Source organism: Chionomys nivalis, chromosome 2, assembly GCF_950005125.1.
Source record: "Chionomys nivalis chromosome 2, mChiNiv1.1, whole genome shotgun sequence".
In the NCBI taxonomy this organism is placed as follows: domain Eukaryota; kingdom Metazoa; phylum Chordata; class Mammalia; order Rodentia; family Cricetidae; genus Chionomys; species Chionomys nivalis.
In genome coordinates this window covers 90,315,864-90,335,850 of record NC_080087.1, presented here as the reverse complement: position 1 = coordinate 90,335,850, position 19,987 = coordinate 90,315,864, and positions in this window count along the sequence as shown.

Genomic DNA, 19,987 nt, shown 5'->3' with positions numbered 1-19,987 from the left:
AAGGAAAATATGGTACATTTACACAATAGAATACTACTCAGCAATAATAATAATAATAATAATAATAATAATAATAATAATAATAATGACATATTTAAATTTGCAAGCAGATGGACAGAACTGGAAAAAACATTTGAGTGAGGTAATGCAGACCCAGAAAAACAGATACAGTATGTACTCACTCATAAATGTATATTAGATATAAAGCAAAGGATAACAAGCCTACAGTCTACAACCCCAGAGAACCTAGACATCAAAGAGAACCCTAAGAGAGACATGCATGGATCCACTTAGGAAGGAGAAAAGAACAAGATCTCCTGAGTAAATTGGGAACATGGGGGGTAAGAGGGGTAGAAAGAGAGAGAGGAGGAAGGATGGGGAGTGCGAAAATGTATAGCTCAATAAAAACAATAAAAAAGAACACACACACATACACAAAAAAACAGGGAACAGTGATGCTAATGGCTCCATTAGGCCTCATTTTCTTAGAAAGAACATCAGCAGAAACTAAATGATAAGTGTGGGCCCATATTTTGATTTGGCACAGAAACCATTAGCCGGGTCTAAGCTGGTCACATAGCTCTGCAGACAAGCTGTCTCTGCCTTAACAAAAGCCAGGATATGCTGCTCCTAGTTTCTTTTGTTAGAATGTAGATTACCTGAGAAGAGATGTTGACCAAAGCTGATGACTTAATAGTTTAGAGGTTCGGTGCTTCCTTTCTTTTGTAATTTGGAGGATGTCTTATAGAGATGCTAATTCATGGCCTACCTGACTGCTAGATGCGGACCTGACTTAAGCCCAGGCACCTGGTTACCTAGGAGACAGCCTAATGTGTTTTTCCCCACTCAATTCAGGGGATATATACAGATGTTTTGAGGCTAAAGAGTGATTCTGGCTTTTTCCATGATGACCGTGTAAGCTGTGTCAGTTTTATTGCTCGTGACTCCATTCCAGCTGGGTTAGGGAATCTGTGTTGGACCCACACAGGCTCCAACATAATGGTGCCATAACATGGGGCTGACGACTGAACCCCGAGATTAAAGACAACGTGGTGCTGGCTACTGAACCCCGAGACGAATGCCAGAGGAAGAAGTACGAAAAGGAACGTGGTGCTGACCGCCGAACTCCATGACCCCGGAGAAGGAACAACACGAGAGAGATGGTGAATGCTGATTGCTGGATCCCAGAGGGAAAGCGGAAAAAGGATGGAGGAGAACCGAGAGGCTGATCGGCGCTCCCCAAAAAGCAAGGAAGAGGTGACCAGACGTGAGGAACCCGCGAGAAAAAAATCAGTGGATGTGTGAGTAGTGAGCGCTCAGAAACAGATGTATAATAGAGAAAGAAATGTAGGAAAAAAGGGGGCAAAATTTAAATTGGTAGTAAAAATTTGTAAATAAGTTAGATATGGGATAAGGAAAAAATTATTCAGTTATAATATGTTGGCAACTTAATTTAGAGTGGAGCAGAACAATGACAGAGTTATTGAGAATCTGTAAGTGTGATAGACACAGAATTGCAGCTTTTATTGCTAGCTAAATGAGTAGGAAAGGTGAAGGAAAAATGACTTTTGGTTGGCCCAAGAATCACCAAGTTGTTGCTGAGATTGAGATGCCACGTGCTCACAGTAACCAGTTAATCTAACCCACCTGTAGGTAAAAGGCAAGCAGGAGCAAATGTTTAGAGAGCAAATTTAACCTCACAAAGTCTATAGAACAGAGGAGAAGATTAAAAAATTCTCCTAATTTTATGATTTACAAGTTAAAATAAAAAAGATAGTTAAAAATCTGCCTTCCAGAGTTCAGAAACACAGTCTAACAAAGAGAGCCTGTGTCCTACCTCCTGCCGTGCAGTGCAGCTTCAACAACAACAACAAAAAAGACAGGTTTAAATTAAGGTACCCTCTGAGATAAGCAGGTAAAAATGCTTCTTTTTCATTTCACAATTTTGCCTTCTTTGTCAAAAGTCTGTTTTATAGGCAAGTGAATTCATATCCAAGGTGGATTGATTCCAGTACTGTGGCTCTGTAGTAAAGTTTAAAGTCAGAGATTGTAATGCATTCATAAGTTCCTTGATTGTACAGTATTTTAAGATTGTTTAGGCTAGCCTGAGTTTTTGTCTTTTCGCATGAAGTTGAGGGTTGTTTTTTCGGAGTCTGAAGAATTTTGTTATAAGTTTGAAGGGCATTTGCATTAAATCTACAGATTGCTTTCAGTAAAATTGTCAATTTTGCTATGTTGGCTCTGTTTTTACAAGAGAATAGGAGATCTTTACATTTTCTGATGGCTTAAATTTATTCAAAGGTTTAAAGTTTTTATACAGGTTTTTCAATTTGTGTGATTAGAGTTACTCAAAGATTTGTGGTATTTGTGGCTATCTCATTTACATGGTTGAGCATGTGTCCTTGTGGTATGGTTGAGCATCTTTTGTATATAGGCCCAGAGGAGGTATAGCTGACTTTTAAAGTGAATTGTTGCCTAATTTTCTGAGAATTTGACAGCAATAGAGGAGTTTCTCTTAAGTATAAGTTGTGAGCAGTGTTTTTGACCTTGGTCATGTTGCAGAGATAAGATGGAGTCTCAGTTGTTCTGATTTACAGTTTTCCAATAGTTAAGGATGTTATATTTGAGCATTTTTTCAATGTCTTTCAGTCATTCTAAGTTCATCTATTGAGAGTCTTCAGTTTAGGTCTGTTGCATATATTTTTAGTGGATTAATTGTTCTTTTGGTGACTAATTTCCTTAGTCCTGTATATGTTTTTGAAGTGGATTACTGATTGGTGAAGATATTTTCCAGTTGTATAGGTTATTATGTCATGTTGATTAAGTCCTTTGCTATATAGAAGCTTCTCAGTTCAAGAGATCTTATTGTTTCTCTCAAAGTGTATGCCAATGAGGCTGTGTTAGAGTTGTACCAGTGCATTCAAGTGTTAATTCTAAAATTTTTCTTATATGAGGTTAAGTATTGTTGGTTTTATGTTGAGGTCTTAAAAAGAAAAGAGGAGAAGATGGATTTGGTTCGTCTAATGCATTTTGGGTACAGACCATAGGTCCTCAGAGACCAAAACTCACTTTGTTTATAAGTGGAAAAAGATTTTTCTGGCCTCCTGGATACTGGCGCTGATACTTCCGTCATAACCGCCAGTCAGTGGCCTTCTAAGTGGCCAAAAACAGAGACTATTACCCAGTTACAAGGAATTGGTCAGACTAGAAATCCTGAACAGAGTAGCAATGAACTGCTTTGGAAAGATGAGGAAAGACATGAAGGAACTTTTAAGCCATATATTATTCCTCATTTACCTGTGAACTTATGGGGCAGAGATATCATGTCCAGAATGGGAGTATATTTATACTCTCCCAGCACAGCTGTTACTAATCAGATGTTTCAACAAGGATTATTACCTAATCAAGGTTTAGGCAAAAATAATAAGGAAAAGGTAGATCCTGTCATATCAGACGGTAGACCTAGAGCAGGATTAGGGTATTTTTAGGAGAGGTCACTGAAAGACCTGCACTCCATGCAGACCCGATAATATGGAAAAGTGATGAACCTGTATGGGTGAGTCAGTGGCCTCTAACATAAGAAAAATTGCAAGCTACCCAGCAGTTAGTGCAGGAACAGCTGGATAGTGGAAATATTTCACCATCTAATTCTCCATGGAATTGTTATTAAAAAGAAATCGGGAAAGTGGAGATTAATTCAGGATTTAAGAGAGGTCAATGCAAACATGCAGCCAATGGGAGCATTGCAACCAGGGTTGCCATCCCTGGCAGCCATTCCAAAAGGCAAGCAAAAGATTATCTTAGACTTGAAAGATTGTTTTCATACAATTCCTTTAATGCCACAAGATTGTCAAAGGTTTGCTTTTAGTATTCCTTCAGTTAATTTCAAAGAGCCAATGAGGAGGTATCAATGGAATGTCTTACCCCAGGGTATGTTAAATAGTGCTACTTTATGCCAAAAATTCGCAGCCCAAGCTATACAGGAGGTTAGAAATCAATTTCCACAGGTTTACGCAATCCATTACACAGACGACATCTTGCTGGCTCATAGAAATGAAGATACTTTACTAGAGACATATGCATTGTTACAGCAGTGTTTAAGCCATGCAGGTTTGGTTATTGCTCCTGAGAAAGTACAGAGGCGCCTGCCTTTTCAATATCTAGGTCATATGTTATACCCCAAATAAATTAAGCCTCAAAAGATAGAAATCAGGAAGGATGACTTAAAGACTCTTAATGACCTTCAAAGGTTATTAGGAAATATACAATGGCTAAGACCTTATTTGAGGTTTCCTACAGGAGCCCTTGAGCCTTTAAGTGAAATACTTAAAGGAGACAGTGATCCAAATTCTAGCAGGCAGCTTTCAGAAGCCGCCAGACAGACTCTCTCACAGATAGAGCAGGCTATACAGGAACAGCAGGTGTGCTATATTGATTATAGCCAGACATGGCAAGCGTGTATTTTACCTACAAGGCTGACTCCTACAGCAGTCTTATGGCAGAACGGACCACTTTTATGGCTGCATCTGCCTGTATCACCAGCAAAAGTATTAAATCCTTATTTTGAAGCAGTAGCATGCTTAGCACAGAAGAGCAGAATGGAATCTAGAAAATATTTTGGCAAAGAACCAGCTATAATCAATGTGCCTTACACTAAGCAGCAAATTGAATGGTTATTTCAAAATAGTGACTCATGGGCAATTGTGTTTGCTCAGTCTCAAGGTCAGATTAATAATCTTTTCCCAGCTGACCAGTTACTGCAGTTTACACAACAGCATTCATTCATTTTTCCTAAAATAGTAGCAAAGAATTCCTTAAAGGATGCTTTGTTGATTTTCACTGATGGCTCATCTAATGGAAAAGCTGCTTATGTTGTCAATGGCAAAGGACATGTGGTACAGACAGAACCAGCTTCAGCTCAAATAGTTGAACTGTGGGCTGTCACTCTGGTATTTAAGAATTTTGATAATAAGGCTTTTAATTTATATACTGATAGCCGGTATATTTATGAAGCATTAAGGATCCTGGAAACAGTGCCATATATAGCAACTGGCAATGAACAAGCTGAAATATTATTTCAGCAGATTCAGAAAGCCATACAATGTAGAAAGTTACCATGTTTTGTGGGACATATCAGAACGCATTCAAGTCTTCCTGGTCTGTTAGCTGAAGGTAATGCTCTAGCTGACGAACTTACAAAAATAATTGCCATATCTCAGGTTGAACTTGCACAGCAATCACATGCTTTGCATCATCAAAACAGCTTAAGTTTAAGAAAACAATTTAAGCTGACCAGGGAAGCTGCTCGGCAAATTGTTAAACAATGTGAAAGATGCCCACAATATCTACCTGAGCCTCATTTGGGGGTTAATCCCCGAGGGCTTCTTCCCAACCATATATGGCAAATGAATGTAACTCACATCACTGAGTTTGGAAAATTGAGATAAGTGCATGTGACTATTGATACTTACTCAGGATTCATAAAGGCCACAGCACAAACTGGGGAAGCTGCCAAGCATGTAATAACTCATTGCTTAAAATGCTTTTCATGCATGGGAACCCCAAAGGTAATAAAGACAGACAATGGATCCGGATATTTCAACAAAGCTTTTCAAAGATTTTTGTACTCAATGGAATATCGTTCATAAGACTGGTATTCCATATAATCCTCAAGGACAAGGAATTGTGGAGCGTGCACATAGCTCCTGGAAAACACAACTCCAAAAAATAAAGACAGGGGAGTTGTATCTTCAGACGCCACACAATGCCTTAAGTCATGCATTGTTTACGCTAAACTTTCTAAATACAGATGTCCATGAGCGATCAGCCGCGGACAGATTGTGGCATAGTGGTACAAAAACCACATTTGCTAAAGCCAAATGGAAAGATCCGTGCACTGGGATTTGGAAGGGACCCGACCCCATCCTAATATGGGGTCGAGGGCATGTCTATGTTTTCTCACAGGATGAAAACCAAGCAAGATGGCTTCCAGAGTGGCTAATTTGATGCACTCAGCAGAAGGACAACGGACCTGAGGACACCTTAGCTGACAACTGCACTGCAGAAGGAACAGAAAGAAAACGACTCCAGGAGGAATCCAGTAACCCAGCCCACAGAGAGGAGCCTGATCCGGACCTGAAACTTGCAGCAGCGCTGCAGGGAGACTTCGGACAAAGAGATCCTGCTGAGAGGAGCTGACTGCGGTGTCTGCTGCTTCAGAACTAAGATACAAACTGAACATTTGAGTGTTCTTGGTTTATGGGACAGAACTTATTTTGAATAAAATATTAAACCTAAGAACTAAGACCTAAGCTTTCCCCTCAGGGAAAGAAAGATGCAAAATAAAGTATGACTAAAATCCCTCTTCACTTAACAAGGGGGCAGACTAAGAGTTTAACAGCTACACAGAGACTGAAAATGAGTTTTAATAACAACAAATGGTATTATACTCTTAACGGTAATGACCTGATATTTACAGCTGCATATAAGGTGATGGGAAAAATCTGGTAATGGCTAATGGTGCTAAATACATTGGTAATGACCGAAAAGAATATGAAATTATGGTAAAGAAAGAATATGAGAGAGTTGGTAATGACCAACTAGATAGGAAATTATTAATAATTGAAGAGTTGGTACTGACCAATTAAAGATGAAGTAATGAATAATCAAAGAGCTGGTTTTGACGGGCTAAATATGAAATGAATAATGAGAGAGCTGGTACTGACCAGCTAAATATGAAATTATGAAGAATTGGAGAGCTGGTATTGACCAGCTAAATATGAGATTATGAATAATTTGGAGAGCTAGTACTGACCAGCTAAATATGAAATTATGAAGAATTGGAGAGCTGGTTTTGACTGGCTAAATATGAAATTATGAAAATTGGGAGAGCTGGTTTTGACTGGCTAAATATGAAATTACGGTATTAGAAATTTAAAGATCGGTATTGACTGATGATGTGGAAAAATCATGATTGTGAATTGCTGCGATTGACAGTTGGCTGAAAGAGAGATTGTGACGATGAATGTTGAGAGTTGATACATATGCTGAGAAAGTAAACTCTAAATGATGTTCTGTACCAGCAGAAGAAACATCTTCAACTCAGGTGATTCTACTCTCCTTTAAGATAGGAGAATATAGTCTTTGGGATACATCCTGACAAAAGATATGGCTGATACACAGGACCTGCAAAGTATATTTCTCTCCACTAATCTCTTTTCTTTACAGAGGTTGGCAGTCAATGACGGGTTTGAAGCTTCTTCTCCCCAGATGCCTAAGACAGGGGCTTGCATAAATGATGCCTGTTCCAATGATGGGAAAATTTGGGTAAATGAAGAGGACTTTGCCCAAGTCAGGCACGACGTATCTGTCCTGTTGCAGAAGCACAGGAGTTATTAAAATTAATAAGAGAGAGTGGATTGTGGGCCCATATTTCTATTTGGCACAGAAACCATTAGCCCGGTCTGAGCTGGTCACATAGCTCTGCAGACAAGCTGTCTCTGCCTTAACAAAAGCCAGGATGTGCTGCTCCTAGTTTCTTTTGTTAGAATGTAGATTACCTGAGAAGAGATGTTGACCAAAGCTGATGACTTAATAGTTTAGAGGTTCGGTGCTTCCTTTCTTTTGTAATTTGGAGGATGTCTTATAGAGATGCTAATTCATGGCCTACCTGACTGCTAGATGCGGACCTGACTTAAGCCCAGGCACCTGGTTACCTAGGAGACAGCCTAATGTGTTTTCCCCCACTCAATTCAGGGGGTATATAGAGATGTTTTGAGAATAAAGAGTGATTCTGGCTTTTTCCATGATGACCGTGTAAGCTGTGTCAGTTTTACTCCTCGTGACTCCGTTCCAGCCGGGTTAGGGAATCCGTGTTGGACCCACACGGGCTCTGACAGATAAGATTCTTTGATGCTGACTTAATGTGGGAATTTGACCCTGAGGGTTACTGCCTAATGCACGAAACAATCCCACACCAGTTTAGAATTATTATTGATAAAAAAGTTCTTTATTAGAGGGGGAAAAACTTACAGAGCACTATCCTACATGACCAGGAAAGGAGTCTAGTCACTGGAACTGGATGTCTGAAGCAAGAGATAGAAAGGAGGGCTGCCACTGCTTTTCAAAGCAAAAGAGACCACGCCCCAGTGGGCTGGAATCTAAGGCTATTGGCTGAAGGAGCGGAAGGAGCTCCCACAGCAACTACCTCACCTGACCACTTGATCAAGAATAGCACCTTCTTCATTTCTGTCCCAAATATGTCTGCAAGAGAGCTAGACAGGTTACCTCCTTAAGGAACTCAGCAGCAGTCTGAGGACCAGAGAAGCAGTTTTAATAAAATAATAGTATTTATAATCAACCATGTCGGCAAACATTTACAAGAAAACAGCTAATAATTGGGCTCCTACAAACCCAGATCTGACTAACTGGCCTGATGCAACGTTGAGACACTACACAAGCTCATCTGATTTTTAAATATCATCCTACAAAATAGTCACTTATCTTTCCCAAATTCAAATTCATGAAGCAAGTTAGCAACTGTGGTAAGCTAATGCCAGGTTGTAACTAACACCAGGTTCTGGCTCTTTGCAATAGTACTGGCCACCTTTTCAAAGACTTAAGGTTATTGTGTAACTGAGAATATATCTGCCTACCTGTTGGCTGACACACATCCGATTCTACAAACACTGAAAACTTTGCTTACCTGAAGATGCTTCTAGTGCCTAAAATCAACAAATAGAAAAGCATGATCCTGAAGCACAATTAATAAAAATTCAGAGACAGAAACTGGGATTCAACCTGAAAATCAGAAAAGCAAAACAGTCAGCCATCGGCTTTTACTTCCACCTTAGTCTGAAATTGCGATCCTGCCTCCAGGAATCTCAGAATGAGACTGTGTCTGAGAGTTGTCCACTAGAATTTTCTAGTCCTCTCTAGTTCTAGGATTAAGGGCATGCACTATTACCATCTGGTCTGTATAGCAAGCTAGTGTGGCTACTGGGATTAAAGGTGTGTATCATTGCTGCATGGTCTATAAGGCTGGCCAGTGTGGCTGTTTAACTTTTCTGATCCTCAGGCAAGCTTTATTTATTAGAATACAAATGAATGCCACTGCATGATGCAACTGCCATGGCCATCCTCAGTAACCTTCCAAAAAAAAAAAAGCCCTCAATAGGATGCTCTTTGGACATGTTATCTTGGGATGTTTTCTAAAGAACTGCACCATATCTCCTTATTCCCTTGATTTCCAGACCAGTTCGTGACAACTGCCTGAAGGAAAATATAGATGAATAAGAAAGAGTTCCATGAAATGGGTCCTGATGGTGATAAAGCCATCACCATTAGAATTTTATCATTTTCAAATATCCCTGCCTAACACCAATTGGCCTTATTTGCCTGAGAACTCTCTCTTCTCAAGCCTGAGGAAGCCCGAAGGTGTCAGGGCGGTAACTTCTAGAAGCTGCTGTTATCTGACAGTCGCAGGTAGTTGGTGAGGAAGCACCCTAACACCCACACTCCTCATGAATAACCCAGAATTGATTCAAAGCTAGGTCCCACAGTGCCCATGTTCACAGTAAAATCTAGACAACTTTTCTATTAGCATCCATGTTTCTATACCTGAATACAATAAATTTATTACCATATTTACTTCTTTTCTTAATCTTTTTTATCCTGCTTCTCTTCTTCCCTTTCCCTTTTCCTTCCTCACTATTTCTCTCTCCACCTTCAGGTTCTTTCTCTTTCCACCCTAGGTTCTACATTTATAAGAAAATCAAACATGTTTGTCTTTTGGAATGAATTTTAATTTACTTAACAGGATGCAGTGCTTTATAGTCTACTATTTTAATCTTCAGTAGTTTAATTCCTTTTTAATATACAACTTTCTAGTGGAAAAAGCACTGACTCACCAAAAATGTTAATTTTAAAACAATTGCCAAGCCTAAGGCTAAACCAATAACTTAAGGTCGACTTCCTGTAATGTCCTCAGTTAAGGCTGAGAATCATTAAGTTCTGAAAACTGAAATGGTAATAGTCACAGAAAGTTGAAGGTGAATCTGGAGATGATTTTCAGGTCTCCGAGGCCTGGTTCTGCAGTAACTCTCCGGATGGTGGAAACCTGGAGTTCTGTTTTGAACATGGCAGTCTTCTCTTTTTCCAAAACTAAGTAGTCTGCTTTCTTCTGTTATCACCACAGGCTTCACACCAAGGTACACAGCAATGATAGCAGGTTTCTTCTGATAGCCTATCTCCCCTGTTTTCATTTTACATCACTCTACGAAGAAAAAAGCTTTTAAACTCAAGCTACTTGAAGCCTCGGCACACTTCCATTACTAGCGGGGCTGTGGGTTGTTTGCCCTTCCATTAACGCAGATCTCAGCCCAAGAAAGGTGGGGCTAGGTTATCATTATTGCATTTTGTTTAGTTTTACACGGTCCTAGGTTCATCAGCATCTACTCTTAACAGCTGCTACAGAGAAACTGCAGAAATGCAAAGCAAGACACAAAGCGCCCAGCAGCTGTGTGACCCTCAGAAAATACCCAGGCTGTGCTAAACATGGTTGAGGATTTTTATTCCAGTTGCAAGTACATACTACCTCCATCTTCCAAGTTCTGGGTTTACAGGTGTCTACCAGTGCACATGGCTGTTATTGTTTTGCATTAATGAAGGGGTTTGCTTCCTTTCACATTTAATTGCAAAGTACAACATTAAATATTATGAAGTATCATTAGCAATAAATGTTATTATTAATCCAAACAATACAGTTGCTGTCTGGAGCCCTCCACCCTTAACCTTTCTTTTCTACCCATCCTGTGAGCCTTTCTTTACATATTTCCCTTCCCTTCCCTGTTTATACATCTCTGCAAACTGTACAGCCAACGGCATCAGTGTGACTCTGACACTCTAGACTTTTCTTGCACAGCAGTTTTATCCCCAATAACATCAGAATCCTCCCAGGGCATGGTCCCCTGCATGACAGCCTGTTCCAACTCCCAGAGCACATCACTCACTGCTGGACTGCTGTGCTAATCCTACCCAAATCAGCGTTCCTAGGGCACCCACCCAAGTCAAAACACAGACTGTGGTGCAAAGGGCTTAAGAAGACTTTGTTTCTCCTGAGTAACAGTGGTCACTATGTCCATAGGATTCTGTTTGTGGTAATTTCTAACTTAACCTTCAGCAAAATGAGCAGTAGCTTAAAAGAGGATTTTTAAATATTATGTAAACTTATTTCCCTGTCTGTGTGAACTCACATGTGTGCCTAGTGCCTATAAAGGCCAGAAAGAAATGAGAATCAGATCCCCTAGTACGGGCATTACAGTTGGTTGTGAGTCACCCTGTGGGAGCTGGGAACCAAACTGAAGTCCTCTGTAAGAGCAGTCAGTGCTCCTAAGTACTGAGCCATTTCTCCAGCCCCAGGAAGAGTGGCTTTTAAACAATCCTTTCCTGCAGTTAAATTACACCAGTAATTCAAGCACTTAGGAAACAGGGGCCACAGGAGCTGGGCTGTATGGTGGGAAATTGCCTTAAAAATGACAAAAAGGGGCATGGGAGAAAAGGCTCAGTCGGCAAAGTACCTTCCATGGAACCATGAGGACCTGAATTTGAACTCTTGCACACACTTTTGAAGCCAGAAAAAGCCAGGTTCAGTGATACATGCCAGTGCTTAAGGAGTAGAGACAGAAGGATCCCTGGGGCTTGCTGACTAAGCAAAGCTCCAGCTTCAGTTAGACACTCTGCTTCAAAAGATATGGTGAGGGGATTAAGTGTCAATCTCTTACCTCCAAACATATAATACTATACATGCAGCTTCACATATGAGAACACACACATGCATACACACACACACACACATGAAGAGAGGGAGAGAGAGAGAGAGAGAGAGAGAGAGAGAGAGAGAGAGAGAGAGAGAGAAAGAAAGAGAGAGAAAGAGAGAGAGATTCTCCTGCAGTTCAAGAAGAAAGGTCCAAAAACATACATGAGCCAGAACAAGCCAGTGTGACTCAGCACAGCTGCTTTCTGTCTAGAGACCCCTGCTCTCCATTGCCTGGAGTTTTTAGGGGTGACCTATGAGAGAGGAGTTGTGACACAAGAACAGACCATAAGGAACCACAGCAGCAGTGCGGCCCCCAGAGTTTCCAGTTATGGTAACAAGACTCCTTTCTGTGCTTCGCCTACATTTTTAAGAAAAATTGAAAGGGCTCCCTCTCAACTGCCGTTTAAAGAGTGACTTTCGGCCAGGTGTGGTGGTACACATCTGTAATCCCAACCAGAACTGGGGAGGCTGAGGCAGAAGGATTACACATTTGAGGACAGCCGGGGCTACAGATTGAGTCTGTCTCGAATAAGCACAAACAAAGATAGAGTTTGAGTTTTAGAAGCATCTAAATAAATGGGCTAGAAACTTCCACCAATAATATTCGTTACAAAATTACCGTTTCTTTTAAAAGCAATCTTAGGGTCATGGTTTCATTTCATCTTCCAAGCAGCCAGTGAGGAATTAGAGCATTCATGTTACAGTTGGTGATGCCCATCATGTGGGACCCTTGGCAGAGTACACAATACACATAGTCACACTGCACAACTCCCTATGAGGGCCATATCATTTCTGCAGTTGGTTTCCCCAGCTTCGTTCACCAACTGCTAAGGTCAGAAGGAATCCTGCTACATATCCCTAATCCCACTCAAAGCAACGTTGTTAAGATAAGGCCCAGGAGCCTAGGCAGTTTGGATGCTCACCTTACTAGACCTGGATGGAGGTGGGTGGTCCTTGGTCTTCTGCACAGGGCAGGCAACTCTGATTGATCTTTGGGCTGATGAAGGAGGGGGACTTGATCGGGGGAGGGGGAGGGAAATGGAAGGCGGTGGCGGGGAGGAGGCAGAAATCTTTAATTAATAAATAAATAAATAAATAAATAAATAAATAAATAAATAAATAAATAAATAAATGATAAGGCCCAAGTGAAACCTTTCTACAAGTCAGTTTTTTCCCCTGACACGGTAAGGATGCATGCCCCACAATGCCCCATGATGATTAACATGCAGATTTCATAAACCCACTGGATGGATGAGAAGATTAGGAAGAGATTAGTTTAAACATCTTGAATCACTTGAATCACAGTAGGTAAAAATAACTCTATAAACTTCCGAAGAGTGGGTGTCTGACTGATACTCAGTTGTTTCACTGTATACTTGGATTTCAGTGGCAGGACTACTTTCAAAACCTGTGGAGTCATTTCCAACTACTTAAATCAAAACTAGCCCCCAGGTAGTTTATTTATTACTTAGTGATATTTCATTTGTATTTTAATAAATAAAGGTTGCCAGAAGATCTGAGAGTAAAACAGCCAAAAATCCAAACAAAGGAAATTAGATTCAAGGCTCCCACCTGTACCTCTGCCATGAAGACAGACTCTCAGAAAGCTAAATAATGGGGTGGAAGTCAAGCACCAAAGCTTTAGCTTTAATCCTAAAGATGCCGTTTAGTAAATTAAAAACTCATGTGCTCAGAAAAAGAAAAAGATAGATTTATACAATAAAGACAGATTCAGATACAAAAAAAAAAAAAAAAGCCCAAGACAAAAATACAAAACTTTAAACAGTTTGCAGTGTGTTAAAAAAAAATGTAGGCTTGGGAGAGAACAGAAAGGGGAGAGATAAAGTCCCTTTAAAAAAAGAAATATGGTAGTCAGGCATGGTGGCACATGGCATTAATCCCAAAACTTGAGAGGCAAAGACAAGCAGATCTCTATGAGTTTGAGGCAGCCTGGTCTACAGAGTGAGTTCTAGGACAGGCAAAGATACACAGAAAAACCCCCTCTCAAAAAAAAAAAAAAAAAAAAAAAAAAAAACCCAATAAATAAATAAATAAAAATTAAAAATGAAAGAAATAGAGTAAGAAAAGGCAAAAGTCACATAAAGATAGAAAATACACAGAGTATGTATATAGTATGTTATTGTGTTGACTTTGAATTGTTTGACTGCTGAGGAAGGAGCAATAGCTACTAAAAGACATTTGAGTATAAATGCTACTGGATTAATCCAACCTATATATTTTGAAAATGCCTTGAATTCAAATTTTACGCCAAAAGATATGTTACTTTGGAGAAGAGGTTTTGGTTTTGTTTTCACAGGAAATGAGAGGCCATGGATTTATTTTTGGTTAAGAAAAATAAGTTTTGATTAAGGAAGACTCCCTTGAGAAATCTCCAATGGGAATGGATAACCTAGATGATCCAACATTTCAGAGTGCAGCTTTTGTAGTTTCTTTTGAGTTCTGCATCCAGAACAGCTTCAAGGCTGCTGGCTGAGATGATCAAACCTCACAGAATATTCCAGTCAAGATTTGACCATATTCCTAAATTTTCTTTCAGTCCCTATAGATTGTCAGTGACCCCAATCAGTAGAAATTAGCCAAGAAAGCTACGCCTACATTCCCCAAAAGTGGATTGTGGATGTTTGTTTTGTTTAGTGTGTTGGTTACAGGTTGTTATGGACTATGGTCAGGAAAACAGATAAGATTAGATTCTGGTTCTTGATTTGAAAATACAAAAGGGGGAAATTCTATGGGATAATATTTTTGTACACTGTAAAGTTTTGTTACTGTTATTAGTTTAATAAAACACTCATTGGCCAATATCCAGGCAAGAAGTATAGGTGGGGCAACCAGACTAAGAATTCTGGAAAGAGGAAAGGCAGAGACACAGTCACCCACCAGACACAGAGGAAGCAAGATGAGAATGCCTCACTAAGGAAAGGTACCAAGCCATGTGGCTAAACATAGACAAGAATTATGAGCTGGGCGATGGTGGTGCATGCCTTTAATCCCAGCACTCGGGAGGCAGAGGCAGGCGGATCTCTGTGAGTTCGAGACCAGCCTGGTCTACAGAGTAGTTCCAGGACAGGCTCCAAAGCCACAGAGAAACCCTGTCTCGAAAAAACAAAAAAAAAAAAAAAAGAATTATGAGTTAATTTAAGTTGTAAAAGTTAGTTAATAATAAGCCTGAGCTAATAGGTCAAATAGTTTGTAATTAATATAAGCCTCTGTGTGTTTCTTTGAGACTGAATGGCTGTTGGATAGGGCAGGACAGAAACTTTGGTCTACAAGAATGATTTTCACAGTTTGGACTTCAACAACCCTAAAAAATAAAGAAGATATTTCATTAACTTTCATTTTAATAATTTTATCAATAATATTGGAACTGAGGTCCAAACCATGTGAGGAATACATGTCTGATATTGCAGACCTAGTTAAAATCCTATGACTAGGGAGTTCAAAAGCCCTAGGCTAGAATCTACTACTGTTACATTAGATGGACAGGAAGGCAGACTGTTTCCTAAATATTCATAACTTATTTATAAATATTCATAACTATTTTATAAATATCCATAACTATCTTCTAAATATTCACATTTATCTTCATGTACTGGTTTTGTTTTTAGCCTTATATAGAGAAGCTTCTTTTTGCAGTGCGAAGTAATTAATACAGATTCTTAAATAGTCAAAATGTTAAGAATATGTGATTACTGAATGTTCAGTTTCAAATCATACCCAAAGGCTCAGGGAAAATTATGGAAGGGGATAGAATGGTATAAGAGTTGAATGATGATACCTCCAATCCATCCTATCATGGCTTGGGAGACTCAAGACATCCCACATCTCATTGAGCAGCTATTTATAAACAGAGACTCTACTTTTGTTTCCTGGCTGCCCAGACTCAAATAAACACACAGAAACTGTATTAATTACAACACTGCCTGGCCAACAGCTCAGGCATATTCCTAACTAGCTCTTACATCTTAAATTAACCCTTTTCTATTATTTTATATTTTACCATAAGGTTCATGATTGACAGGTAAGATTCTGGTATCTTTCTTATTCAACAGCTACAAGGTGTCTCTTTGACTCCACCTATTCTCTCTATATATTTTTATTTGGATTTTCTGTCTGGCTTTATTCTGCCCTGCCACAGGCCAAGGCAGCTTCTTTATTAACCAATGGTAATAAAATATACTCATAGCATACAGAGGGGAATCCCACATCAGATACTAACAATTAAGGGTTTCACAGGGAGAGCTGTTATTTTCTTCAGTGTTGTAGCCACTAATCAATTGCCCATTCTCCAAGAAATAACCAAGCAACCCTGATTTAAGCTTAGTGGGAGATTGGAAGAAGACATGTAGATAGAAAAGAAATGACATGATGATAATATAAACACACGTCTCTTAGTAATGCATACCAATGCATATAGATTGACTAACAAAGATAAAGTTGTCAAGAAATGAACAAAGAACTTAAAAGTAAAGGAGGGAATGTTTAGGAATGGGAGATGGATAAGTGGGTAATGAACTTTGAATATGGTCAAAACACATTGTATATATGTATGAAATAGTCAAATAAAAGAAAATAAAGTCAAATGTTTGTGGTAACAATATTTAATGAAGAAACAAGATTCGAACAGATTATAAGTATTCAGTAAAAAATAATATGGAGCCAGGTTGAGCCCAGCACTCAGGAAACAGAGGCAGGCAAACTCTGTAAACCTGATCTATAGAGAGAACTTGAGGTCAACCAGGGATATATAGTGAGACCTTGTCTAAAAAATGAAGGGAAGGAGGAGAAGAACAAGAAGAAAGAAAATAATATATTTCAAAATACCACATGGAAATACTGGATTGTCGCTTTGTGTTTCCCATTTCTCTATTTTATAAATATTCTTGCATGCAGATATATTACTTTTTATAATGAAAATCATAATGCAATAAAATATTACTAATATCTGTGAGGTTTTCTATGAGGATGCTTGGAGATAAATTATGTAATTGGTATGAAGGAATTTTGTTCTTTTTAAAATGTGGTCTGTATATCAGCTGTCACTATGATCAGTGTTACATTTTGCCAGGTCCCATCACACATATTCTCAGTACAACAGAGCTGTCTCATTTTTTTCTCCTTCCCGGAAATTAAAGTAAAAGCATACAAAGGCAGATTCTTACCCAATTCCATACTTAATTAAACTTTTAGGATGTTCTCCTCTCTTGTAGGGCTGATTAACTAAAATTCACCAGAGGCTTATTCTTCTGTAGAGCAAAACAGGAGAGGTAATTCTTAATGGTTACCACATCAATGATTAAAAGGAATTGAATAAGTAACATGTGCTTCACAGGACCAAGATACTCTTCCAAGCTTCCTCAATTCAAGACCAGTGTATAAACCAAGCTTCAGCCATCACGTCCTACAGTTCAGAACCAGGGGATCCATAGACCCATGTCCATATCAAGGGGTGAGAGTGAAAAAGGACTCCAGAGTGAATGGGAAGCTGAAACTGTTCCTCGGCCACATGAGAGTTTACATGCGGAACTTTATCTTTTCCACTCACAGCTTGCCAGTCATTCTCCTTTTTGACTCTGGGCCACAGGACACCTTTATTCATGTTTCTTATAACAAACTTCGTTTTTACATAAATAATGTCTGTCCTTAATTATCTAAATACTTGGGCTTTTATCATGAGAGAAAAGGAGCTGAGAAATGAGGAATGGATAAACTGATGTTTTTCCTTTGATATTAGCAACTAGGTAACATTCACATTATTTTATACATTTTACACTGAGTTAAAAAATAGAGGTACTACTTTTTACACTCCTGCTTCAATGTTTCATTTGTTGAAGTTATATGCAAACCAATAAAACTGCTGTCTGCTCAACAGACCCTTCTATCTTAGTTACTGCTTTATTGCTGTGAAGAGACTCTATGACCAAAGCAACTTATAACAGAAAGCATTTAATTGGGGGTTTGCTTACTGTTTTAGAGGGTTAGTCCATTATCATCACAACAGGAAGTAGTAGCTGAGAGCTTTACATCCTGATATGCAGGCCGCAGACAGAAAGAGAGAGAGAGACAGAGACAGAGACAGAGACAGAGAGAGAGAGAGAGAGAGAGAGAGAGAGAGGCAGAGAAACTGAGCCTGGTGTGGGCTTTTGAAACCTTAAGCCCACTCACAATGACATATATGATGTAGAGACCATAGAGGAATGCTGCTTACTACCTTGCTCTTTATGATTTGCTCAGTCTGCTTTTTTAAAGCACCTTTGACCACCAGCCCAGGAGAAGCACTACCCACAATGGCTTGAGTCTTTCCCCATTAATCACTAATTAAGAAAGGTGCTATAGGCTTGCCTATAGCTAGATCTTATGGTGACATTTTCTCAATTGATACTCCCTCCTCTCAGATGTGTCTAGCTTGTGTCAAGGTGACATAAATCTAGCCATGACATCTATCATGAATAAAACAAAATGAACTAATATGACAGGATTTTTTTTTATAAGTGCCAATAATTGGGCACTTGAGAAAAGGTCAAAATATCAGGAAACTTGGGTCAGCAGTAATAGTGGAAGGCTTTACAGGAAGCAGGAATAGAGTGGGGTGTGTTCAGAGGAGAGTCTGATGAGTAAATAGGACATGGAAAGAATAGAGCATAAAATGCCGCCTGCAGGACAGGGGTATGTATGCCTTGAGCATCAGAGGCAAACGCTCTACCATAGAGTCATAGCCTCCCACTCATACAGATGTTTTTGAGTGGAGAGGTCTCTTAACTGAAGGACGTCCTCTGGAAAGTGCCTCCAGTTCGTCCTTTGATGAAGAGACAGCAACAGCAGACTTCAGTAAAGCAAATATTTCATTTTAGAAAGCTGGGCCTAGAAGCATCTTTGTCTATGTTTCTACTAAATCCATTTCCTTTTTCATGAAATCTACATAACCAAACAAACCCATAAATTTCCTTAGGGATGGCTCAGAGACCGTAAAGAGGAAATTTTTCCACTGAAGATATTTTAAGAGTTATTTCTATAATGTGGTTTAACAACAGAGGTGAAACACACATATAGAATGCCAGACATTCTGGAAACTAACTTTCATGTATAAAGGATATATGTTTGTGTGTGTGTAAATATATACATATATATATATATATGAATATGATATGGGATTCCCCTCTGTATGCTGTGAATACCATTAGTTAATAAAGAAACTGTCTTAGGCCTGTGATAGGTTAGAGTAGAGATAGGCAGGGAAAACTAAACTGAATGCTGGAAGAAAGGCAGAGTCAAGGAGAAACCATAGAGCCGCCACTGGAGACAGACATGCAGAACCTTGCTCATAAGCCAGACACCTCATGGTAAAATATAAAATAATGGAAATGTATTAAACTAAGATGTAAAGGTTAGTCAATAAGAAGTTAGAGCTAATAGGCCAAGCAGTGATTTAATTAACATTAGTTTCTGTGTGGTTATTTCGGGAGTCTGGAAGGCCAGGAAATAAACAAGCGGCATCTTACTACATATATCTGCTACAAAAACTAATTCACATTAGGGTCAGAAGTCTAGGATTGAGGAATGCAAGTGACACCTTGTGTGTGACACTATTCTTGGGGAGATGTGAATAAACATCTAATAGGGAACTGGTGACAGACCAAAGTTACAGATACTCCCAAAGTCCAACTTGATGAACCAAAACATTTTATTGGGGTTACTAACAGGAACAGAAATGACTCAAAGTCAACCGTATTAACAAAAACTCATCCCAGCATGGGTAATAGCTCATGAAAATTGGAAACCTGGAGCGTATCTTATAGCCTACAGCTATAACTCAACAAGTAGTTCAGTTGTTCTAAGTCTCTTTCAGGCAGTTCAGCTGTTCTCCCAACAAGGCTTACGTTTTCTTATATATGTTTGAGGACAGAGGGGGTCTAGTAAATCCAGTAGGTTTTAAGGAGTTCCTGAAGCCACTGAGTTGCCTACTTCTTGAGCTTAGTGAACTTCCCTGAGGGATAGGATGTTTACCCTTCCTTTAGGACCTCCTTGTAAACATCCTCTCTTAAGACGGCCCCTTGTTTCACCTTTCCTGCAGCATTCTGTTTCTTAGTGAGCTTCTCTCTAAGATGGGAGACTTTAATTTTAGTGAAAACTGCTACACAATACATTGATTGGATA